Raw genomic sequence first — 26,863 nt, forward strand, 5'->3', positions numbered from 1 at the left:
TTCCCTATCACTACCACCACCCCTACTCCTCACTTGCTAGCTCCTATCAAATCTTTCAATGGTAGTTCCACCATCACTTGCTGAGAAATCTCTCCAATCGTTCTCTTTCATAACACCCTATGATTTTCTTCGTCACCCTTAACACAATTTATGATTATACACATATTCACTTACATATTTGTATTTATCTGTGTCTCATGAATGGCCCGGAATCATTCTGCTTGGTATTTCATATACCCAGCATCTCAGTACCGTATCTGATGTGAAAACTCCTGAGTGAATAAGAGCACCACGTGACTCATACAGCTTCCTAGGAACAGGAAATATCAACTACCGAGATTAAATATATTTGCATATATATCACCCGTGTGCATATTTATAATTATTATTAGACAGCTAACTAAAAGACTGAATACAAAAACGCAGTGACCAAAATATACAGAAAGTAACCTTTGACCTGAGAGTTTTTTTCTATTTAATCTTACAATCATTTAACAACAATTAGAGATCAGGGGTTTGTTGGACATATTTATACACTTATCAAAGGAATTTTCAGCAGCCCTCAGTATCATCCAAACCAACTAAGCTATGTTTGAAGCACATTTATATCCAAAACATATATATGTATCATAGATTACCACCGATATTCACGCCAGATTTGTTTTCTTATTGGTCTTCCTTTCTTCTCTCCAATTCACCTAAAGTACTATTGAAGGTTTAGTTGTCTTCAAACACTATCTAGAAAGATATTATTATTTCCCTAATCACATTTTTTCAAGTACATTTTATTTCCTAGGGCACCAAACTCTAAACCTCAGCAAGGCTCATAGTAATTACGTTGATCATTTGGGGGACTCCTGTTTACCATATTGTATTTAATTACAGCAAAACTTGGTATCTAAAAAAAAGGAACCACTTTAATCTTGAGGACAGTCTCCAGTGTTAGCTGTCTTAAAATGCAGAATTTAGCAAAAGTGAACTTACTTAGAAAGTACTCTGCTACAACTAAAATTTAAGAAGATAACCATCGATAAAGTGTTTATTCTAATAATCATTCTTATTTTTCCAAAGATTTTCCAAATAGGAATGATACAAATAGGATGGTTTTGAAATCAACATACCTATTGTGCATGAGTATCTGCTTTCATATATGATTAAAGAAGAAGAAAACTAGTAATGCTTTTCTTAGAACAAAATCTGTTCTATGTTTAAAAAAAACATAGCACAAGGGATGGTTATTCATAAAATATCTCCTCGAAGCTATCAAAAAACAGAGATAAAATTACTTGAAGCATAGAAAGTCAAAGTCAACTATTTAGACTTGTCTTATAACTATCTTCTCTCTATTCATCTGCCCACTGTAAGGTCAAAAAGCAGATTTTAAACTGATTAATCAGTACTTTTCTAAGCTAGAGAATTTACATAAAACTAACCAGGATGGCACTGATATACTTTGCTTTTTAAAGATACGTTCTAATAAAATTAAATTGTTCACGTTTATTGAAATTATTCCCATTTTATATAACGTGAACTTTTACTTTTTGAACAAAGCAAATTAATATTCTTTTCTAATTTGCATTAAAATGATAATGTAAGCTTAATGTAACATTTCTTATAAATGTACTTTTTCCTTAATGATGGAATATGCCGATTTTATATTTAAAATATATTAATATTTAATATTAATACATTCAGTTAATATTAATATATTCTAAGCAGTTTTCTAAACACCAGTATTGATTCTAGTATTCTCGGACTGTCTGAAATTAATGCCAAAATGGCAGTAGGGTTTATTTGGCATGGGAGCTGTAGGCACTTGCTAGATGGCACTTCACAATCAGCCTCCCTGTGTTGTTAGCTCTGGGGCTCATGCGTTGCCCGCTGCACTGTCTCTTCACCATCTATGGCTCTTTCTGGAGTTCCTTGTCTAATAACACCTCCTCCTTTCTCTTCCCAAACCCTACCTAACTCTCGAGTTCTGCTTGAGCTCCTTTTTCTCAGGAGTTCAGAATTAAGTTGAAACCCCTCATTTCGTCGGTAGAAAGTGAGCTTCCTGAGGGCAGAGGGCTTTGTCATTTCTGTCACTGCTCTGTCTCCAGAACCTTGACCACATTCTGACACAGACGCACTCAGTAAATATTTGTTGAACAAATAAATGCAACTGACAGCGCATTAGCTTGCTCGTGTCATGGGTAGTTCAAGCTTGTCTTGTTAACCTCTCTAAATACATCACAACTTCCTCCTAAGACATGCCAACATTTAACAAGTTTGGATCTGCAGGTCTGGCCCTTTCTCCTTAAAGCTCTCGTCCTACAAATGAACAACCACGTCCGAATGAATGGAGGGCTCTGGGTCAGTGTGCCCGCACACTGGTTAGGCTGAATACAAGTATGAATAAATTGAGAGAGCAACGCTGTGTTTAAGCTTTATAGGCTCTAAAGTAATATGATAAACATTCGTGATACTTGCATTCAAATAGGAGTAAAGATATAAACTAGAAATAAATCTTGAGGAATGTACTTTGCCTGCATAACTTTATGACTAATGTCAAAAGTCGTCACACAATATTTAATGGAAACGTGATGGAGACAAAGCGTTTGACTTTGGCACATAGGACTCCTGAAGGGCCAGGTTCCAAACGCTGCTTACATGAATGTTTTCTTAGGACCAGTAACTGACTTTCAGCTCTGATGTCAGCATGGGGCGGCTGCGGGGGCGGGGGGGGGGGGGTAATGTAGATTACCAGCCTGTTCTTCTCTCCCCTTTTGAACCTCAGCGGCCTCTAATTACCAGCTTACTCTAATTATTCCATCTCATCACATTGTCCTGCTAATTCCTTGCTCTTAAGTCCCTGCATCTTTGGACTGATGGCTTTTTCTTCTCAGGGCACAATTTTATATTTTCAAAATACAGAATTCGACATGCTTTTTAAAAATTATATCTCCTTGTGGAAAAAGGAGAAAAAATAACAAAGTTCAAAGTGATTGCCTACATGTAAAAAATTATAGTGATTTTTCCACAAATTTAAATAACAACAAGAAGATTTCTACCCCCAAAACTATATTCTAGCATTTCCTTTCTGGTCTCTGCAGCTCAAGCTACAAAAAAAAATTTACTTTGAAGAGAATTGAATTAAATAGCGAAGGTTACTATTGAGCTAGCCCATTTTATTTTTTAATTTTTTCCAGCTTTGTTACAGAAGCCAAAAAGAGAAGAAGAAGAAGAAGAAGAAGAAGAAGAAGAAGAAGAAGAAGAAGAAGAAGAAGAAGAAGAAGAAGAAGAAGAAGAAGAAGGAGAAGAAGTTGTTGTTTGAAGCCAGGGACCCATATGCTATTCTGTATATACTTTACCATTACACTGTATTCTTAATTTGAACTGTTAGGCAATATTCTAACGAAAAGAACTGATTTGACTGAATCAACTTTCTAAGATTCATAAAGATAATATAAATTTGCTTGGAGCATGATCATATAATATCCTATTTCCATTTGGGGAAGACAATTTTTCTAAAGATTTGAAATATTTTCATTCCGTACCTACAAAACACAAAAACTAATTTTGCCAATTCTTGCTTCGAAATTCTCAATTATTGTTTATTTAAAAGACAGCTGTAAATATAGAGAATTTTTAGGGACCACAATTAATCAGGGTGATACTTCACACAAATATTTACTATCTCTCTTTCTGTCTCTTCAAAGCCACAGTGCATCAGGTTTGAAATGGCAGTTGTCCAGGGGGATTTGCTCCCAATTATTTTGATCTCATGTTCTTTGTCTATGTGATGACAAAGCAATAGCATGTTTTTCATCAAAGGCAGGAGATACATTATTCTTTCTTTGATCTGTAAAAGGAAATTCTTGAGTAGAAAGGTGAGAGGATAGACCCTAAGACTTTTTAATGCTCTAATCTAAAAATAAATAAACTGCTTTTAGGTGAAAAGTTAGAAGTTCTTAAAAGCACAATTCCAAAATGAATAGGCCCTGATTTTTCTATTAATCTTGAAATCTTTAAATCAAAATGACTCCTCCCTTTTTAGACTTCTATATATCTCTGAGCCCCAAACTGGAGATACTTTATTCACTTGGAAGCAAGCCTTCTACTATATTTTAAGCTTGAAAATAAATAAGATCTTTGAAACTCAACATATTTTAAAGAGTGATATTTTCAATGCCTTTTCTCTGCATTTTTTCTGTTTATTTGAACCTCTGATTGAACTGGCAGACATGGTCTCCTTGCATTTTCCATGCCCCCTGAGTTCTCGACATTGTACTCACTTCTTTAGTCAGCTTGAGACCAGATTACATACTGCCTCTTAGTCAATTCACTTACTCTTCCTTTTTTCAATGCATGTATATGTGAGTGAGTGTGTTCCTCTTCGGAGACATACAAGTATTAACAAGAATTAATCTATAGAATGTTTTCTCCATCTCTCAACTCAATTTTACCCTTTAACGTAAAATTAGGTATGATTTTTATTCCATAACTCAAGATAAATTCAGAAAACCACAAAATATTTCAATTTTCAACAGATATTTGATTTCTATCTTATTTGATGCACAATATATTAATTTGAAATAGATGATATGTCCAAACATAATACTTAAAGCCATAAATCTTCTAGGAAAAAAAACGTAGAAGAATATCTCCATGACCTTGGGTTGACATGGTTATCTTAGAACACACAAAAATGTTAATTGAAAAGAAAAATTGATAAATTAGGTTTTATCAAAATTTAAACATCTGCACTTAAAAAAATTAGAAAATTAAGAGGAAAATATACTGGTGAAAATATTCACAATACATATATTTGACGAAGGACTTGTGCCCAGAATACATAGATAACTTCTTCAACTTAAAAATTAAAATTCAAATAATATAACAAAAATGGACAGAACATAGAAAAGTGGGAAATGAACACATTAAAAAGTGCTGAACATTTCTGGTCAGTAGGGAAACGCAAATTAAAACCACCACGAAATATCCCTTCATCCCTCTAGACACAAAATTAAAAAGACTGACAATACAAAATACTAGTAAAGATATGAAGCAACTGGAACTCTTCATGCATTTCAACAATTCCATTCATACGTATAAATTTTCCCAAAGAACTGAGAACATATGTCCACAAAAATCGTGGACATATGTTCATAGCATATTTATTTGTAATAATCCAAATGCCCATCACCAGGAGTGTAAAAATCACTAAGATAATACTGAACAAAATGAAAGAGACAAAAAAGAGATTCCATGTCAAAAGGTTTACTGTGGGTAATATCCGGAAAAAGAGAAGATGGGAAGTAGAATGAACAAAGGAAGTTGTCAGAGCAAGATGCGTATCTGACCGTTCCTGCCAGGTCAATGGGGAGTTCTAGGGCAGGTTGGCAGTTAGTGCAATCTACTTTGGGTAGAAGTGGCCAGACCCTTGTGCCACCAGCTTGTTCAGTAATTGTCTTAGGGCTACTCTGAGAAGAGCATGTCTTTAAGTTATGGCCACCAGACTTGGTCATTGACTGAGGATCACCAAAAATAGTGCGGCCTTGGCTCAAAAGCTGAGGCAGACCATGCAGAAGCTCATAACCAGAGGCTATCAGCGAACCACATTCCTGGCAGCTGGGGAGGAGACCTTTGTGAAGGGTTATTTAAGCAGTACATCTCCAAGATGTTCACCCTGGAAGGCTTAAATTATGGAAGTTTCAAAACTAGCCTAAGGTCTGAGATGTCATGACAGTGATTATCTTTAGGGAACAGAAAGACATTCGTGGTTAAGAAGGGTCATAAGAGTGGTTTCTGTGGTGCCAGAAAGGTCCTATTTCATAACCTAAGTGCAGGTTATGTAGGTGTGTTTATTTTACGATATTTCATCAGGCTATACCCTTATTACTTGTGCACTTTTTTGTGTATATGTTTATTTAATTTAAAGAAGAGCAATATTAGTAATTTCAGTAAAAAGAATGTAACCCAGATTTAAAGAATGAGGGAGTGGTGGAAAAACATAGACTATACACACACAAACACACACAAACACACACATGTACAATTTTTTAAAAAGCATAACATCTAGAAAACAGCTTCTGTTGTACTGTATTGAAAGACAAGATATTCATGAAAGTATAAATGATTACAATATCCAGATACTAATTAAAGTGTCAGAATAAAGTCTAATGAGCTAAATTTAATCTAATATCTAATAAAATTTATAATTTAATGGACTTTGAAATACAGGAATAACCTTAAATCTAATTTAAATGTTTATAATATATTCATCTTTCCTGAACCAACTTTCATTTTTCTTCCTTGAATTTCTATTTTTAAACCTAATATAAATGTTATTTTACTAATTAAATGGTACTACACAGTCAATGTTTATGGAATTGAATTAAATCCATCCAAAATAAACTGACACCAAAAATTTAATTTATATTATTTCTCCTGTCTCTAAGCATCATACTACGCAAAAGCTAATGCTTGTCTGGTTTCCAACACACATATAAGATACAGGTAAACACATGTTTTGATAAAACCATCATATGTTAGGACACTATTCTAGTTCCTAAGAATAAGAAGAAGAATGCAACAAAGCCCTTACCATAAGGAACTTAAACTGTAGCATAGGAAAATACACTTATGTAATTAACCATAAGACAATGTCATGAGTGCTATACAGGTAGTAAAAGAATGAAGATGTGGAAGCACAGAGAACAAAGATCTTACCTCTCTTTCATGTCAGGGAAAGGACCGTCCTACTAAAAACACCAGAGAAGTCTTCTTTAATGTGTAAATAAGAGTTTGCCAAGCAGATAGGCAAAGGGTGGTGCTTTTAGGCAGGAGGAAAACATAATTAAAGGTAGAGATGGGGGAAGATGAAATCTTGTGATATTCTTAGGGTTGTTTAAGACTATAAGGTAATTGTAATCATACTTGTAGTCCAGGTGGTGATGGAAGAAGGCTATAGAGAGAACTAGTCATCATAGCTGGTAAATAGACTGGGAATATACAATGAAGATTTAGGATAGATGAAGAAGTCTAGAACAGTAATTTGAAATAATGCTTTGAGGACAGAGGATGTGATACTGGAGAAAAACAACTTATAAAGGCAAAGAAGCCAGTAAAAGCACTGGGGAGAGAAAAGAAAGTAGAGAAGTAGAAGGAGAAGCAGTGGTTAACCCAGAAGAAGAAGGTAACCAGAAGGGTCAAAAGTTTTACTGAAGTCATGTGGGACAGGACATGAGAAGGTGCTGTCAACAGACTGCTGTGGGAAAGTCAGAATGCAGGCGTCCTCGGCGTGGAAAGGTGAGGAGTGGAGCAGGAACTTGGGCTGGAGTCTTCAGAATTGTTGCTGTGGCTGTGCATTTTGAAAGGGGGAAAAAGAAGAGGAATCATTAGTTTGAAAAGACAAAAAGGATAGAATTTTTTGATTTTAAAAAATAGAAACACAAAAGGCATCCAAATCAGCAAGGAAGAAGTAAAACTTTCACTACTTGCAGATGACATGATACTCTATATAGAAAATTCAAAAGACTCCACAAAAAAACTGGTACATGAATTCAGTAAAGTCACAGGATACAAAATCAACCTACAGAAATCTGTTTCATTTCTATACACCAATAATGAAGCAGCAGAGCGAGAAATCAAGGAATGGACCCCTTTTACATAACATAAGATACCTAGGAATAAACCCAACCAAAGAGGTAAAAGATCCACTCTGAAAACTATCAAACACTGATGAAAGAAATTGAAGAGGACACAAAGAAATGGAAAGACATTCCACACTCATGGACTGGAAGAACAAATATTGTTAAAATGTCTATACTACCCAAAGCAATATACCCATTTTTTTTTAAAAGATTTTATTTATTTATTCGACAGAGATAGAGACAGCCAGCAAGAGAGGGAACACAAGCAGGGGGAGTGGGAGAGGAAGGAGCAGGCTCATAGCGGAGGAGCCTGATGTGGGGCTTGATCCCATAACGCCGGGATCATGCCCTGAGCCGAAGGCAGACGCTTAACTGCTGTGCCACCCAGGCGCCCCAGCAATATACCCATTTAATATAATCCCTGTCAAAATACCAACAGCATTTTTCACAGAGCTAGAAGAAACAATCCTAAAATTTGTATGGAAACACAACAGACCCTGAATCACCAAAGCAACCTTGAAAAAGAAAACAAAGCTGGAGGCATCACAATTCTGACCTTCAAATTATACTACAAAGCTATAGTAATCAAAACAGTACGGCACTGGCACAAAAATGGAAACATAGATCAATGGAACAGAATAGAAAACCCAGAAATGAACCCTCAACTATATGGTCAATTAATCTTTGACAAAACTGGGAAGAATATCCAGTGGGGGGAAAAATGTCTCTTCAACAAATGGGGGTGAGAAAACTATACAGCAACATGCAAAAGAATGAAACTGGACCAACTTTCTTACACCATACACAAAAATAAATTCAAAATGGATGACAGACCTTCATGTGAGACCTGAAACCATAAAAATCCTAGAAGAGAATACTGTCGGTAACTTCTTTGACATCAGCCACAGTAGCTTCTTTCCAGAAATGTCTCCTGAGGCAAGGGAAACAAAAACAAAAACTATTGGGACTATATCCAAATAAAATACTTCTGCACAGAGAAGGAAAGAATCAACAAAACTAAAAAAGCAACCAACAGAACAAGAGAAGATATTTGCAAATGACATATCTGATAAAGGGTTAGCATCCCAAATCTATAAAGAACTTCTAAAACTCAACACCCAAAAAATGAATAATCCAATCAAAAATGGGCAGAAGACATGAATAGACATTTCTCCAAAGACATCCAGATGGCCAACAGACACATGAAAAATGCTCAACATCACTAATCATCAGGGAAATACAAGTAAAAACTGCAATGAGATATCACCTCACACCTGTCAGAATAGCTAAAATCAACAACACAAGAAACAACAGCTTTTGGAGAGGATGTGGAGAATGGGGAAACTGTGGTGCCTAAATGGGGTGTCTTGATCAGATGGGGGCCCCCAGATGTGGAGCAACAATCAGGTGAAAGCCAGTGGCACAGGTGGTGAAAGAATTTACCTGAGACAGAGGAAATAGAAGTTTATTGAATACACTGCAGGGGAACAGTGAGGAAGACAACAGAGTAGAGACGGTCTGCCCTGACCTAGTGGGTGGGGCCATTTTTAAGGAGGAAAATGAGGAGGTATGGCAACATATGGAATTCTCCCTTTTTTGGGAACTGCACATAGTTGTAAATAGCCCATTGGTCAGTTAGAGCCTGTGGCTATTTTGAGGTGGGTCACCTGATGGGCCTGTCTGTATTTAGCCAGGTGCTCTCTGTGGCCCTTTTTTGCATTCCATTGCTCAAGCCTGTTTGTGTAAAATTGGCCTCTATAGGACCCTCCTGCATTGTTGATGGGAATGCAAACTGGTGCAGCCACTCTCGAAAATAGTATGGAGTTTCTGCAGGAAGTTAAAAATAGAAACACCCCATGATCCAGCAATTGTACTACTAGGTATTTACTCAAAGAATGCAAAAGTACTGATTCAAAGGGACACGTGCTCCTGATATTTATAGCATTATCTACAATAGCCAAATTATGGAAATAGCCCAAGTGTGCATTGATTGATGAATGGGTAAAGAAGATGTGGTACACACACACACACACACACACACACACACACACACACACTGGAATATCCCTTGGCCATAAAAAAGAATGAAATCTCACCATTTGCAATGACATGGATGGAGCTAGAGAGTATTATGCTAAGTGAAACTGTCAGTCAGAGAAAGATTAATACCGTATGATTTCAGTCCTTTGTAGAATTTAAGAAACAAAACATGAACAACCAACAAAATAAAAAAAGACAGAGAGAAAAATCAAGAAACAGATTCTTAACTATGGAGAACAAACTAAGGGTTTCTAGAGGGAGGTGGGTGAGAGGATGGATTAAATAGGTGATGGCGATGAAGGAGGGCACTTGTCGTGAGGAGCACTGGGTGTTGTATGGAAGTGTTGAGTCACTATATTGTACATCTGAAACTAATATTACATGGTAAGTTAACTAACTAGAATTTAAATAGAAACTTAAAAAAATAAAGAATAAATAAAAAGTAGAAATGCAAAAGTACAGTTATAGTCTGAGTGGAATAAGTCTATAAAGAAGAAATAGTAGGAGATGTAAGAGAGGAGGAGAGAGGATTGTCAAAAAAACTACTATTTGCTTTTGTCTGAACTAGGAAGCAAGTGAGGAAGAATAAGCATGTAAGTAGGTTTAGAAGTAGAGGGATTGATTCAACAGCTAAACTGGGCTAAGGACTACTGAGACCAGAGAAGGAGACACTACCATTTTGTAGGGATGGGTCAGTAGCTGGAGTGTCAAGAAAAAGGCATCTTACATGACACCGGTCAGTGCCAGAATTTGACAGTTGTGTTTTCCTGGAAAACTTGCCCCAAAATACCCTACCTCGACTGAATTTATCTTGTGTGCAGTCCCGCATCTAATCTCTTCCTTTCTCTTCTCTTCCTCCCATTTTTGTCCAAAGAGCACATTTTGTGTCCTCCCCACGCCCATCCACCTTCACTACCCCTTTCTCCTTCCTGAAGCATTTGCACAAGATTTGAAAACTCTTACTTGGGTCAGACTTCATATATTAATGGGTATGGTAAAAACAATAAGAATATAATAATCACAACAGCCATCTTTGAAGTTCCGATGCTAAGGCACAGAGTATAAATGAACTTGCACAAAGTTTTACAGGCAGTTAAGTGGTACTGGAAGTGTCAAGCTCAGGCAGCAATTACTCTGAAGTCCTCCCTTTTACTGTGACCTCTTTAATCCCATTAAGAACGGGTTGAGAGGCGAGGCCAACCTGAGAAAATGGTATTCATGTTCTCAGATAGTATTCTCTGAGTTCAAATTGAGCTAAAGGCTTTGGAGATTTAGCTCTGAATTGTCAAAGGACCTCCAGTGGGCTTGCATTTGAAGCATTTGCAACTAAATAGTTCACGATTAATTCCAAAACAATTCGAACTGCTCTCCAAAAAAAATCAAGTGAAGTTGAGCTGCACTCAACACTTTCAAGCATGACTAAGCTCTTTTCACCTTCTCCAGAAATCCACACCATTGCACACAGGATTTACTACCTTAAACTTGGTAAATGTGGAGCAAGTGGATAAATGCAAGTGTAGATGAATTTATTACTGAAGTTTGTTTCTGTAAAGTTCAAGTGTGCCAAGGAAAGTAAAAAAAAAAAAGTTTAATTTTTATTTCATTGTATTTTCATTTTTTTAGTGTTTTTAAAGATTTTATTTATTTATTTGTCGAGAAAGAGAGAAACAACCAGGGAGAGTGCAGGCAGAGGGAGAAGGGCTCCCCGCTGAGCAAGGAGCCCAGTGGGGGACTTGATCCCAAGACCCTGGGATCATGACCTGAGCTGAAGGCAGATGCTTAACCTACTGAGCCACTCAGGCACCCCAATTTCATTATATTTTTAAATGTTGGGCACATTTGATCATTTGGATAATTCAGAAACCTCAAACCACTTGAGGGTAGATATAAATGAAATCACCGTTATCAGGCAAAAATGCATGTAAATATATCTGAATACTCATGTTTTTAAATTGTAATATACGGAGTTGTAGCTGCACTGAACATGCTCTATTAAACCATCCTGTTAGTATTTCATTTCCGTTAGTGACATATCAGTGGGTGGTTAGTAAGGTAATCATGCCTTATGCAAAATTTTACACAGTAACAAATGTTACCAAATAATAATAATAGTAATAATGATAATAATAGCTAACTCCTAAGACTATGCGCCTGTTTTGTAAGTTACTTGGCTATTGAAAGGCTTTATATAAGACAGCCTTCCCCAAGTTCTCTAGAATTTGAAGGAGAAGGCCCTCAATTTCAAAGAACTCCTAGGAAAAACAACTAGCTAATAACTTAATGAAACAACTCTTATTCTAGAAGTCATGTGGTAGATGGGTAGTTCTCAAATACAATGTGAATCCACATTGGCTCTACAATAGAAGTTTACTCCAAGTTCTATTTAGATCAACCACTCAAACATGAATTAGGTTCACCTGAGATGTTTGCTTAAAATCCATCTTGTACAATACCCTAAAAATGTCAATGTCAGTACAACTAAAGTAGGACACACAAATTTGTATTTATATCACTTCCAGTAATTATGTTATAGTTGGTTGAGGCACAGCCTTTGAAAAGTGCGTCTTTGATGATCTACTTAGAAGTAATAAAATTCTGAAGATAAGGAAACTGAATGTGTCTAAGGATTAATTCATTTTCCAAAAGATATCAAACTGTTCCTCCCCATTCTACCTTGTAAACCTCTCCATTTCTCTTCATTCCTTCTGCCATTACTCGAATACTCAATATCCAATATTTTGTACCTAGAGACGGCTTTCTATTTGGTTCCCTACCTCTGATGTGGCTTCTCTCCATTCAATTCTCTATCCCAATTATCTTTAAAGTGGGAACTGTTCATTTCCCAGTACCCAAGACGATTTACTGCACCTCCAGAAAAAATATTCTTTTTATTTATAATTGTTTGTATCTTAAAAAATAAGAAAGAAATAGGGGCGCCTGGGTAGCGCAGTCGTTAAAGCGTCTGCCTTCGGCTCAGGGCGTGATCCTGGCGTTCTGGGATCGAGTCCCACATCAGGCTCCTCCGCTATGAGCCTGCTTCTTCCTCTCCCACTCCCTCTGCTGTGTTCCCTCTCTCGCTGGCTGTCTCTGTCACATAAGTAAATAAAATCTTTAAAAAAAAAATAAGAAAGAAATAAAGCTTTATAATTATCAAGAATCAGGGATTGACTTAGTACTTATAATCAATCTTCAAGTCATTTATTAAGATGTTACATAGGAAAGTAAAGGTATCTTGAGAAAGCCTGAGAATTCTATAAGGATAGTGGTCCCTAAACTCAGGAATTCACTTTCAGTGTGCTACAATGTGTGCCTGGTTACATGGATTTATAATTTATATCACTAAGTCTTAGTCTTCAAAAAATGGAAAATTTGATTTTAAAAAATTCCTAAAAAAATTTGAATTGAAGTTAACAGTCAAATCACAAATAAACAATAAGAAAATATTAAGGCACACAATTCTAAATCTAGCTTTTCCCTGGCTGCTTTATCAGGTAAAAACAGCAATGATGATCTAATCAAATTTGACAACAAATTAGATAAAATCTGAAATTACCTACTATTGCTGATAATATTGCTATTATCATTACTAGTGAACTTCAACCTGAATGCACATTAGATCTTGAGATATCGGCCCACAGAGTATCGCTCTATAATTTATAAATAAGTAAATATATTCAAATGAATTGCAGGCAGGTACTGTTAACCTGACAAGTGTAAATGATCCCAGCGCTTGGTCATTAAGCTCTTTGGTCTATACAACAACCAGAATGACCCCAAGACACGTATTGATCACTTCACCTTTCCTTCAATGGCTTCCTACTACCTTTAACATAGTTTACAAAGCCTTTCTACTGTAGCATCTCACATGCCTTCTTTTGGGTTGCTCTCCAGACACACCAGACTTTGGTTCTATGGGATTTGCCAGGCTCTCTCTAGCCTGGGCTTCCCCACGCTGTCTCCTCTGCCTACAAATTCATTCTCTTACTCCTTCTGCTATTTACCTTTACTACTACCCTTCAGATTATCCCTGGTAAAAGAATTCCTTTTAGTGGACCTTTCCAACACCTTTGGATTAAGTTAGACTCCCCTCTTCATATGTCTTCTTAGACTACTCTGCCCTTTCTCTATTAAAACACTCACACTTTACTGTAATTACCAGTTAAATTCTTTATTTCCCCCAAAAGTCAGTATAAACTGAGGTCAGAGGCCAAGACTCTCTCACTGCTGTATGCCCGCCACTGCCTAACATAATGCCTGTTTATTTAACACTTTGAAAAAAAGTTTTGGAGTACCGTTTAGGTAAATACAGGCAAAAGCAAACTCATATGTGTCCAATTATCATCCTAAAAACTTAGGTCACCAGGAAGTATAACAGAAGTGCCTGTGGTTTAAATGGGGCCAATAATCTGGGCTACTCAGTAGAGTGACTCCTCTAAGAGTAAGATAGTAATTTTACTTATACCTGGTGGAAAATATATAAAGATCCAATGCTCTTTGAGGATCTTTGAGCATTTAAAATTCTATTCATTTTGTTTCTCTGAATGGCTCTTATAAAATAAATTAAAAAGACAAACGAAATCACACTGAATCCCTTAGAGAAAATGAAAGTGTTACAGAAAAGGTAATAGGTTATTGTCATTTTGCCAATAAATACATTGACAATCTGACTTTCATCCAAGCTTTCAAACATGCTGTATAAAGAACCGCAGGTCTGGGGATGAGCCAGTTTGTTTTAAAAGAAGAAAATTATGCCAACAGTAAAGTTGCTGTGACTGAGCACTTGAAATAAGAATTATAGGGAGACATCAATAGGGCAAGAACATTCTCTTAGGCAATGAACCTCAAGAAATTTCTCGTTCCAATGATCAACTATAATGGTTAAGTAACTCAGCTAGAATGCTTTTAATCATTGTGGCAAAGTTTATAATGACTTACTATAATTAAGACAAAAGAGATAATGAACTACAGCAAAGCAAAATACTTAGATTTTGTTGAATATTAAATTTCCTAGTTAGTGAAATAGGACAGCCTACCCAATAGAATGAGGGATGGAAAGGGGTAAAAGCAAATTGTATGAGGAAACTTTCAAAAAAACTAGCCTGTCTTGTCTATACATTTTCTTTCACTTATACCTATTAATCACTGTCTGTAGAAACAAATGCCTTTTTAAAAATTAAATGTAATTTATTCACATTCTAGCCTTTTCCTTATTGATGGTGTTAGCATTTGACATTCGTTTTTGTGTGATTTAATACCTAGGTATGTGGAGTAGTGGAATTATATATATATAGATAGATAGATTTTTTAACGTACCAGCTATAATAGCAGACATATTAAAAAGAATGATTCATACAGCCATCATGTAAATGCTCAATCATGAATATAATGAAAGAGCCATGCAATTTTTTTTTATAATTTCGTTTTATAATATGCCTTTATTAGCTTTGATGTGTTCGAGGCACAGCTCCTGAATGGTTACTGTGATAGATTGGTTTATGCTAACAATTTGGTCTCTTTTTAGTGAAATTGCTCCTTGGAATGGGAAAATGTGGTTTATTTTGAGAATGATTCTGCTTAATGTCTTAGCCTAAGTCATGTTTGAGTGAAATTAACTGCTCTATGGTTCATGAATTATTTCTGGCCTCTATCGCCATCCCTCATAAAGAAATGTCAAAGGGAAAACAAGCTGTATAAGCTCAGGGGTGATCACTATGTAATACAATAGATAGCATTACCAAAAATAAAAAAAATCCTCGTCTATTTCTCATCCTGTCGTTAAATTCTCCAGTTGGTCATCGTTACCACTGAAGAGGTGAGTGAGGGAAGAATATTGGCCAAGTCTGGATCCCAAATAACAACAGTACTGTAACGCATTTGATCTTGGGATATCTAAGCACTGTGACTACCGATATATTGGAAAGGTTTTTAGTTGACAGTGCAGAGACAACAAGAAGGTAGTATGAGTATTATTATGTGTCCTATTTCAGAAGCAGCTTTCATAAAAACAGAGACAAATCTTCACATGAGTGAAGATAGGCCGATGGGAGCTGGTGTTTTGATTTTCACTTGGAATAGTAGAAAGTACACTGAAGGATATTCTTACTGCTAATGGTCAGCTCTTTCTACAACTGTGATTTATTTTACTAGAAGCTGGAACAGGTGTGGTCTATCTTTGCCAAAGTTCGTACCTGCCCTAGGCTTCAGGTTTCAGATCTGTGTAGTGAGATTGTTGAATGGCATGCAATCCAAGAACTTCTATCTTGTTACACGGACAGAACCCTGCCTTACTATTAAAGCCCTTATCTGAAAATCCAGTTTTGCATTTTGGATTTGGAGAAATTAAACTTACCTAATTTGAAGGATATCGGTAAGAAGTGTTATCCTGAGGAAAATTTCTTCATTGAAAAAGTCTTAACAAAATAAATATTAAAGTTATGCAGATGCATAAACTGAACACTTTCTTTTATTTCCCAAAATAAATGTCAATGTTGGCCAAGAACCAAATGTGGTACTTTTCAAAACTCGGAATAATTATTATTAAAGTTAACAGCAAGAAAAGAAGGAGGTCAAAGGAAAGGGTGTTCTGCTGCTTGGAATACAACATTTTTGCCATGAACTCGATGAAAAAATAAATATAAGTGGGGCAAAGGGAAAAAAAATGAAGAGTTTCCATACTCCAATTAAATATAGGGTTTTCACCTTAGGTCAAATACCATTTACTGAAAATGCCTGACTTTATAAAAGAAGTCTTGTAATTGCCTTATTTCCTTTTAAAAATATACAGCGTTGTGCCAGCAGGTACATTTGTGTTGCTGTGCATGTGATCAGTTCACTGGAGGTGCTGTTGAATGTCATGCCCACTGCCCAGGAACCACTGCGTTTTTTAAGATGGCAGGAAAGTAAGTAATTGGGGCAGATCAGTTCGCTGACCCCGACTGCTATAAATGGCTACATGTAATGAGGATAGGTAGATCAACAGAGCTCAAGTTTTGAAGTGAAATTTTATCTTATTTCTGGCACCACAAATACTAACCTGATCCTTATCTGTCTAAGAAAAAACATTCCTCCTTAACAGGCCGGCGTAACTCTTTACGATTTCCGCATACCTCTTGAAAATTATGAAAGACCTATTGTATTAAAACCTGGGATAAACAGGATATTTAAGGCCAGTTCGCGTGAGCAGGTTAATCTGTAAATTTCCCTTTGTTTTAGAAATAACTGAAGAGACAAGATTGTTCGGTGTTCTTCATATTTTTTCACATTCTCCTCCCTGCTCCCCTGCCACCGCCCAGGCAGACAAGATTATGAAATAGGAAAAAAAAATGAAGACTATATTATTAAAACTCATTTAGTCTATTTTTGCATATGAAAAAGTTCTAGACTGAGAGTCTAGAGATTTTCTTTTTAGTCTACTTTGTGCCACTAGTGAGCTGTGCATTCTTAGCTATTGTCCTTGCAACAAATCCATCACTTCTCTTGGGCTTCCATTCATCAGATGCTCATTGAACCCCATTTTGGTGTTAAACTTCCTCGGTAAAAATAAATAAATAAATAAACATAAATAAGTTTTCTCACTTTTGTTTTCTTAATTTAAAAAAATCCTAAATATTATCATCTCTACAAGCGTCTTACTTCAGAGGTTTCCTGAAATTTAAAATTCCAGGTTTCCAAAAATTGGAAATTCAGAGGCACCATGTAGAGTGGAAATACTGTACACTTTGGAATTGTAAAACCCTGTCATTTAATGATATATCTTGACCCAGTTATTTATCTTCTCAAAACATGTTCCCCAAATGAAAAAATGAAGATTTGTGACACTTCGAGGTAATATTCTTAGATTACAGGACATGCATTAAGGACCTATTTTATAATTTACATAATGCATGATGAATAATAAAACACACTCCTGGACTCACCACCAGTTTAAGAAATGAGACGTTCCTGATGCCGTCTTCTTCCACTTCTTCCACTACCAGGGGAACCACTACTGTGAATTTTTTTATGACTTTTGCATAGTGTTGTTTCCTTGCTACATATATGTATCTCTAAACAACATATCTTTAAGTTCTGTATATATGGGGAATTTATATCAATGACATTTTACCTAATATATTCCTCTGCAAATTGTTTCATTCACTCTACTTTGTCTTTGAGATTTACTTTTGCTAATGCAATGACGATAATAACACAAACATTAATAATAATTCTAGTTTCTTGTTGATAGATATTCAAATTGTTTACAGATCGAAGCTTTTATAAACAATGCCCTTTGAACATTCCCAAACAGCTCCTAGCTCAAGTTTACATGGGTTTCCCTATGACATACCTACCAGGGATACTGCTGAGTCATTGAGAACATGCCTATATAGCTTTGCAAGATGTTAGATTTTTTTCCCAAACTAGGTGTGCAGATATATACTCCCACCAATTTCTGTAGAAAGTGAATGTATTACTTATTCATTCAAAAGGAGAAGAAACTTCCTTCTGGCGTTTTTTTGGAGGTAATTCTTGAATAATGTTTTCAAGTCCTTTCAGGACATTAGTTAATCATGTTTTATTTTTTATTTATCTTTGTGAACTTAGGGGACATGTAGAATGACAAAAACCAGAATCAATTTTATCTAATTTTAAATTCTTTATAGAATTGAAAATCAAATTATTTTGTAATAATCCAACAGTCCTGGTTATTTATAGTAAAGTTGTGCTTGCAGCACAATAAATCATTAAAGCGGCTAGTGGTAATGGGCCAGAGGAAGGAGAGCAGTCACTCCTTTCTTCTCACTGAATGCTCTGTAAGTTTTTATCTATAACTAAGACCTTTATGGACATGTTCAGACACCACGCACTAGACATCCCCACTTGGAGGCTAGAAAGGCACCTCAAACTCAAAATATCCAAAAGTGAGCTTACCATCTTCTCTTTATTCCAGCCCTTCCTGACCCAAAAATCCAGATCTTTTCACACCATTGGCTGTTATCACAATAAATGGATTCAGCCTGATTATTAAGGTAAAATAGCAACGATGTAGATTGATTCTGAACATTTACTGTTCTACCATCTAGGAGAATTGGCTCAATACCTAGACAATAATAAAAAAATAGTTAACGTTTGTTGAGAACGTTACTAGTTGCTTTACATATCTTCATTTCATTGTACTCTCTGTTAGAGCTGTGTGTTCTATGAACACAGTTCCATGAAACATTATAACAGTTGTTACAAGCTGATTAACAGGGAAGTTAGTTACTATTTGTCTCTACCTTTTTATATTCTATCATCAATAAGAGCTAAGATCATATCCTCAGTGCTTTGCGTACTATATTGACATGAATAATATGTGAAGCAAAAGTATGGTTTTTAAGATGTAATTGTTAAGTTTAGACATTGCTTATGTCCTCAGGGCAACTTATGCAAATAAAATTTTCTACATCCTACCTTCTATTATCTAAATGAATTGAAAGATTTTCTTTGTGCCTTTAAAATTCAGACTTAATAAACAGACTATGTCACCCATAAAGTGCAGAATGCATTTCTAAGTGTTCAAGGTCATAGTTTTTCTACTAAAAGAGATTACGTTAAGAGTAAGAAAATGGACATCCTCCACAGATACACAAGTATGAAGGGAAGGTCATATAAAAAGAGTAAGCCATAGACAGCGTTTTCTATGTTGAAACTATAGCAAGGAGGCCCAGGAAAGCAGCTGGTGGCTGTGTATTATAGAACCAGAAGAGACATTTGAGCTGGGCCAAGATGGAAGGAGGAATTTCAGTATTACCTAGTTCTCACAAGAACAGAGAATATTGTGAATATTTCAAGACATGTTTCAAGGATAAGAAGATCCTGCTATTAATTTGATTTCTCTTCAGCCCCAGTTGGATGGAAGGGATATAAATGTCAGGAAGAAGTAAATTATAGTCTCTTTGCATGATCATCTATGTTGGCAAATCCAAAGGGTATTTTGGTATTTCATTATCATAGTCTAGAGTATAAAAACATACTAAATCACAGGAGTATTTAAACAAGAAAATTCAACATAAGAAAGATGACTCCAAAGCCAAAAGAAGTTTTAGTGAGATCTATTCTCACACAATTTAATATCTAGACTCCTTCCTGGAAAGGCAGCATAGTGTAGGGGTCAAGAGTTCATTAGAGATCAAATGGTTAGGCTATGGACTGGCTGGTCTGTTACCAACTGCCTGGTTTGCTACTTACCAAATCAGTGCCTTAAAGACAAATACTAAAATTTTCTGTGCCTCAGTTTCCTCATCTATAAAATGAGAACAATATTAACTACCTTTTTAGGGATAGCATGTGATGAAGTTACATATAAAACAATTGGAAAAGTGCCTAGCATGTATAACAATTTTTCAAAAATGGTTTTCATCATCGTCATCATCATCATCATCATCATCATCACCTGGGTACAGAGCCATCTTTCCCAAGTTTCAGGTTTAGAGACAGTAGTGGTTCATAATTTCAAATTTCAACCCTCTTGGTTGACACTGAACAAAACAAGCTTATTTATCATACCACCATCAATGTGTTAAAAAACCAGAAGCACCATATTGTGAATTTCAATCTGACTTTACTATTTATTGATAGTCAGGTCAGTAGACTTTTTCATTTCTAAGATACATTAGTTGCAAAGAAAAAGGACTGAAATCTGAAAGCCCTTTTACACCAATTTCAGGGTAAAAAAACTCCTTCAGCTTTTTACATACACTGCAACTATGGACAGCAACTGCACAAGGAAAATAGATCAGTCGAAAGTCTTTAAAATTTTCTTGTATTTATTCTTAGGAAATGAATTTAAGCTCTATTAAAAATGTATTTAGTTCTCATATGACACGTGTGTTTGTATTTATTATTAAATTATAAATGACAGAAAGTGGTAGGTAACATTTCAAAGGTCAATGTTTTTAATTCTAATTGAATTGAGTTTATAAATTGTCCAAATGCAAAATTATATCTTTATTTTAACTTGCCTTGTGTTTGGTGGCTTATTGTTTGCTCACTTCCTTAATAAATACCTACAGTGCTTACACCTTGTTTTGGGAGTAAAAGAGAAATTTATTAAGGCATCCAGGGCAACACCAGAGTAACCAATGACATGAAGACTCCTCACCACAGGACAAACAGAAAATCCAGCTTGCAAAAACCACACAAAAAAATTACTCAATCCTTCCCAATTATGCCAATTATTTTAAACTTAATCTTAACTGAGCTTTCCACAAACAGTATATTTTCTATGTTTCCTAAGGATCTATTGGGGGAGCCAGAGTCTACTTAATAGGCTCAATTCAACATCTTGAAATAATTCCCCCTAAAAAGGTTTTTTCATTTTTAAACCCCTATAGCAATACATTTATTCCTCTTATGACATTTACTGCTCTGTTCCTTGTGTTTCAATGGTCTGAGCCATAGTTTTCTCTTCCCCACTAAATCCTGTAGTGGAAAAGGAGGGAAGGCAGTATAGTTTTATTTCTCAAACCTGTATGATAGTCAAGAAACGTCACGTATATTCTGTAACTTAAGCCTTTTAAAAGCCCTTGAATAAGCATTAATATTATTTCTATTCTCTAGATGAGAAAACTGAGGACCAGGGAAATTAAAGTGTATTACACTGTGCTGTTCTGATTTCAAAGCCCAAAACCTTTCCATGAAGGATGAGCTCTAATTCATTTTTTAATCTCCCACAGAGCTGAACATAAATCTTTATTCACAGAAATTATCAAGAATTGAAAGAAAATAAATACTACTTACTCTATATATCAAATAATAACATTTGTCACTTATGTTCTCTGAAAAATTTTTTGTAACTGACTATGTTAACTAAAATACACACAAGCACATATACAAAATTTTAAAAAAAGCTACCTAGAGTTAAGGATGAATAAGCTTAAAGCACGTTAGCAACGTTTAAATATTTGAGAGTATCAAATAGAACTTTAAAGATTTCCTTTTCCTTGTGTATTTAACTTACATACATATGTAAATAAATAAATAGTCTTTATTCTTAGATATGATTCTCTCATTCTATGAAATACACTGGGTTCAGCTGGGTTGAATTTTATTGGTAAGCTCAATTATTTAATAAAGATTGATTACACACCTGCAATGTGGTTTATTCTTTTTAAAAGTACAAGAAGACTTTTTAAAATGTATATTGCCATTGAACAGCAACTTCTGTCTTTACTTTACCAAATAGTTGATTGAATGTGCTTTAAGATATCCAAACCATGTTTAAAGTAAAAGCCACAGAATAAAAGATTTATTTTAGTAAAACAGATCTATCCTATAGCAAACAATTTTCATGTATGTGTTATAATAAATCATACTTATGTTAGCTGGCATATTGTAAGCTGCCTGTGGAGAGACCCACATAACAAGTGCTTAAAGGAGGCCTCTGGCCAACAGCCAGCAAGGACCTGAGGCCCTCAGTACAATAGCTTTCAAAGGGCTGAAGCCTGCTAACAACCATGAGAGTGAATTTGGGAAAGGATCCTTCTCTGATTGTGCCTTCGGATAAGATGGCAGCCCCTGCAAATCCTTCAGTTGTAACATTGTGAGAGACTTTGAGGCAGAGGATCTAGCTATGCTGGGTTCAGGTGCCTGACTCATAGACACTTTGAGATTATAAATCTTCACTGCTTTAAACCACTGAGTCCTGGTGTAATTCTTACACACTGAAAGAAAACTAATACACTCAATAGCATAAAATAACTGGATTAAAAGGGTCAAAATAAATGATGACTTGGAGACTATTTGTAAAATACACACACGCATATACACAAACAGCATTTAGGATCATAATTTCTAGAGCCAGAATGCTAAGTGTCAATCCCAACCCTGGTACTTATAATTGTGTGACCTGGTAAAAATTTTTTGAGCCATCTTCTGTCTCTTCATCTGCAAAGGGGAAATAATAACAGCAATATTTAATCTATTTTGTAGCAAAGACTGATGTGCTTAGAATATGACTTGGTACATTGTAATTGCAATATAAATGTGAGCTATTCTCGTTATTTTGGCACCTAGCATTGTACCTGATACATAGTCCAGTAAACATGCATCTCTTCCACATCCACATTTGGTCAACCTGATGGGACTGATTCTCTAAGAATTAAGTAGTTCCAAAGCTTACATATATCCCATTGTCTGAGCACAATGTATCCATAAGAAAAATTCTAAATTAAATAGATTTTTTTAAATTTAAAAGTCTGCTCACATCACTGCACAGGTTAAGTGTATCATCTAGACAGCCGAAATATATGACTGGTTTTTTGACGCATTCACTTCTGAAAAAAGAGACCAGAGAGGCCTTTTACATAGTCAATGAAGCAAAAGAAGGGAGAGAGAAAACTCATAAAAAAACTCTCAAGAGAATAAAAAGAGAGAGAGAGATTTAGAGACTATATGCAGCAACTTTCTTCCAATAAGGGATTATATGTAGTCTCTCCATAACAGAAAAGAACAGAATCAGGGTAATGGAAGTTCTATGTGTTGTATGCTGATAGTTTTACCTGAATTTTTTTTTTAATCTTTCAAAGCAAACTGTGCTTTTCATCAACTTCTCATTGTTTTCTCTTCTCATTGAGCAAAAAGAGTTGTATGGTCCAGACATCAGCTGATATGGTGAAAGAGACCCACTGAAAGGTGGAAATGCTTTTTAGCACTCAGAAAAGAATCCATAAGGACCAGGCTCTTGGTAGACTCTTATCTGAATGTCGTGGGTGTGTGAATTTCAAGTCTCAAGCCTTGTGAGAACAGATTGAGGCACATTTCTGGTATTCCTCCCCAGTGGGATCGGAAATACCCATGAAGAAAGTTTCTCATGCACTCTTTGCCAAACTATTTGCTCACTCTCAACTCCCACAATTCATTTTTCTGCAGTGAATTCTAATTTGCTTCAAAAAATAAATATAATACCAACATAGAAGAAAACTCCTTGCTGTTCAATGACACTGTCAGATAAAATCAAAATGATATCCACAAATTAGTAGTGCAGAAGATAATCTCTTTGGCAATTTGATTCTTATTGGGGTGAATAGCTACTGAGTAGAGGAAGGCTTTTTTTTAGACTTTCCCACTGGATGCCTTCCGCAGGAATCTGTCACAGATTTTATAGTCAACAACTATCTTATTTCTAGAACAACATAGATTCTGCATCCTTTACATATATACAAAGAAGTCAGCATTCAAGCTTCTCATTCATCTATCTATCCAGTAGCCTTGTGCTTGAAGCCTCAGAGATATTAAATGACTCTTAACCTCAAAATCTAAAAGAAGTTAGACCCAACCCAATGGAAATCAGAGTCACCTAAAAGGAATTCAATACACTATGCTGATTATTTCAATGTAATTTTTGATGTGATTTTTTTGGGGGGGGGTAAGTGTATTAGATGAAAATACTAAAAGAATTTTTGTAGAAACATGTTTACATTTTTTAGTCTATTGATATGAGGATTAAGGAGAAAAGTAGAAAGGGGGATATTAGAAATCACTGATAAGGTGGGGTTTTTTTAAAGATTTTATTCATTTATTTGAGAGAGAGAGAGGAGTGAGAGAAAGCAGGAGCAGGGGGAGGGAGAGGAGCAGGGGGAGAGACAATCCCTGATGTGGGGCTCGATTCCAGAACCCTGGGATCATGACCTGAGCTGAAGGCAGATGCTTCAGCGGCTGAGCCACCCAGGTGCCCCAGAAATTGCTGATAAAGTTAATGCAAAATTGAAAGTAAAAAATTATAACCAATTTTGCATTGCTAGTGATTTGGAAGGCAAGAGGTCAAAAACAATAGGCTCTAGAGAAGAGGATCAACTTGGTTAAGTGAGTCAAGGTGCATTACAGATGCTGCTATCCAATCAGATATACTCCACCAACTGTCAGAACATTGGAAATGCCCTTAGTCTCATCTTATCTTGAGTTAAAGGGTCCTAAGCAGCATCGCAGATTATCTTGTAATCTGCGAAGGACAGGTCGGGTTTACATCAGCAGAGAACCTCCTTGTCCAGGACAAGCGGACCATGTGAGCGAGTGCTGTAAGAGTCCTTGGGCATTGAATGTCTCAGTTGAATACAGAACTTATTTTAATTAACTGATTTAATCCCTTTCTTCATGAGTTTTCTCCATAAATCTAGTAAAAATCTAGAAACTAATCTGGTTACTTTGCCCACTATTTATAATGAGTAGTGGACTAGCCAAGATACTTTTAGCAGAAATAAAACAAGCTGAAGAAAAAAATCGTATAAAATATATGAAGTGGAACATTGGTCACACATAGATAAGTGAGGGCTATTACCTTTTCCAAAAACTGCTACTGTTGAATAACTCTTTCCAAAGTTGACTTTCAGTCATCTCAGAAATGATACCTTTCCTTAAAACTTCTACGGGAGGTAACTTTGACAAGTTAGGTTTTCCAGAAAGACCAGTTGTGGTAAAATGCATCCAAACAGCAAGACTACTTTCCCAAAATGTTGAAAGACCTCTGCGTGCAAAATGGGATGTGGCATGCACTGCTCACTCTCTTTCTATGCGAATGACATCTCTCATCCCAGATGTCATTTGGTCGGAACAGGGTCACTAAGGAATAAAATCAATGAGGTTTTTCTAAACATGCTGGCAAATGGTGTCTAAATGAAAATGATGTTTGCTGTACACAGTGTCCACTGTTCACACTGTGGTTGCTTAAAGGCCAAATCTCTAATAAATTTGGGATATTCCTGGACTATTTTCACATTTCCTGTGTAAGTAACTGTCCTCTTTACTACAGTCTTTCACAGACGTACCTATAAGTATAGCAGCTCTTAAAATGGGTCCAGCTAAAAGAAAACAACTCTTTTTAGAAATGACCCAGGTCAGGAGGCTTCCTGGTTTTTATTGCCACTTCAAAGCCAAACCAGATAAACTAGCTTAAGGTACTACTTTGACATTGAATGGAATTCGATACAGCTGTCTGAGTCACACGAGTTTTGCGATCACAGGAATTTTGCTTGAATGTCTCGCCTCTCGCCCATATATGGTAGAATCCCCTGAGCTCTCTGTTAATTTGTGTCAAGAATTTCTCTTCTATTCCCTGACCCATCAGAATGAGGACTTCTGGTGGTTCTGAGAGGTCCATCCCTCATTGTTACAGAAAGTCACATGAGAGTCGTTAGCTCCGATACTCAATTTAAACTGTTTATGTTTCCTTTCCAGTATGCTCCCACCGGCAGCAGGGACCGCAAGTGGAGGCTGGCAGCTGGAAAGGCAAATGCCTGGATGCCACGTTTTCCATCTCTCTTAGATATCCTTGACTCATACATCCTGTCTGGGCTAATGTTGGTTTTCTGATTGCAGTGTGTCTGGAGTCTTAACAAGTGCCCAAGCCGCCCTCAAAGGGCCACTGCTTGTTTCAAGTAGCCCTTGTGCTTCCCTTGACCTCCCTGTCCCTCTCCAATTGCACTTAGGAGTCTACGTAGCCACATTTTTTTTTTACCAGAAAAATGATCCTTTCCTTCAAGCCACTCTGTCATGTTGGTTTGTCTAGTACTTCAAAGATAATTTGACTAGGAAATGTCTAAGCCTAGATAGGAGCAGATGACTTTCCAGAAGAGACAAGCTAGAGTAGGGCTTTAAAAGGAAACCTTCCATTTCTAAAGAGAATAGGAAACTCATCAGAGTTCTTCTTATTGTGCTTAGGAAATGACCCCAGTCGAAAATAAAGGTGGCATATGAAAAATGGAATATTCCCTGGAGTTTCTGGTTGCTTCTGCAGTTATGTCTAAGGCTTTTCCTTTTTCTGTTCAGCTTCAATAATAAATACAGGGGCCAAGAATCATCTTCTGAGACTAGAGCAAGAGATCGGTTCAACAGAGAACATTAGGCAGAAGCGAAGAGCTGGAAGAAATATACTGATATTTTTCTTTTGAATGTCTTCAGAGTAATGCCAGGTTTAAAAAAAAATAGCTAGAGGCTAAACAAGAAAGAGTATCACATCCGAATGCCAAAATATTTGGGTGCCACCCTCACTATTTTTTAAGCTGGTCATTTATACAAACGCTTTTGTTCACATTCAAACTATTATCCAGAATTTTTCATCAAAATTTCTCACATGGAAAGTGTGCACCCATAACTGATGTTTTTAATTGATCTAATATTGACAAAATTATAATTTAAAAAGAATTATGGCTTCCTTCCAATGGAAGATTTATTTT

General features: G+C 36.0%; 1 pseudogene; it reads left to right on the forward strand.

The window, feature by feature from the left end:
* LOC123793044 (large ribosomal subunit protein eL6 pseudogene) overlaps positions 1–25,963 on the forward strand; it is a 186,271-nt pseudogene extending 160,308 nt beyond the window's left edge.
* The last annotated feature ends 900 nt before the right edge of the window (positions 25,964–26,863 follow it).

Source organism: Ursus americanus, chromosome 13 (genome assembly GCF_024610735.1).
Source record: "Ursus americanus isolate L20-20 chromosome 13, mUrsAme1.1.p, whole genome shotgun sequence".
NCBI lineage: Eukaryota > Metazoa > Chordata > Mammalia > Carnivora > Ursidae > Ursus > Ursus americanus.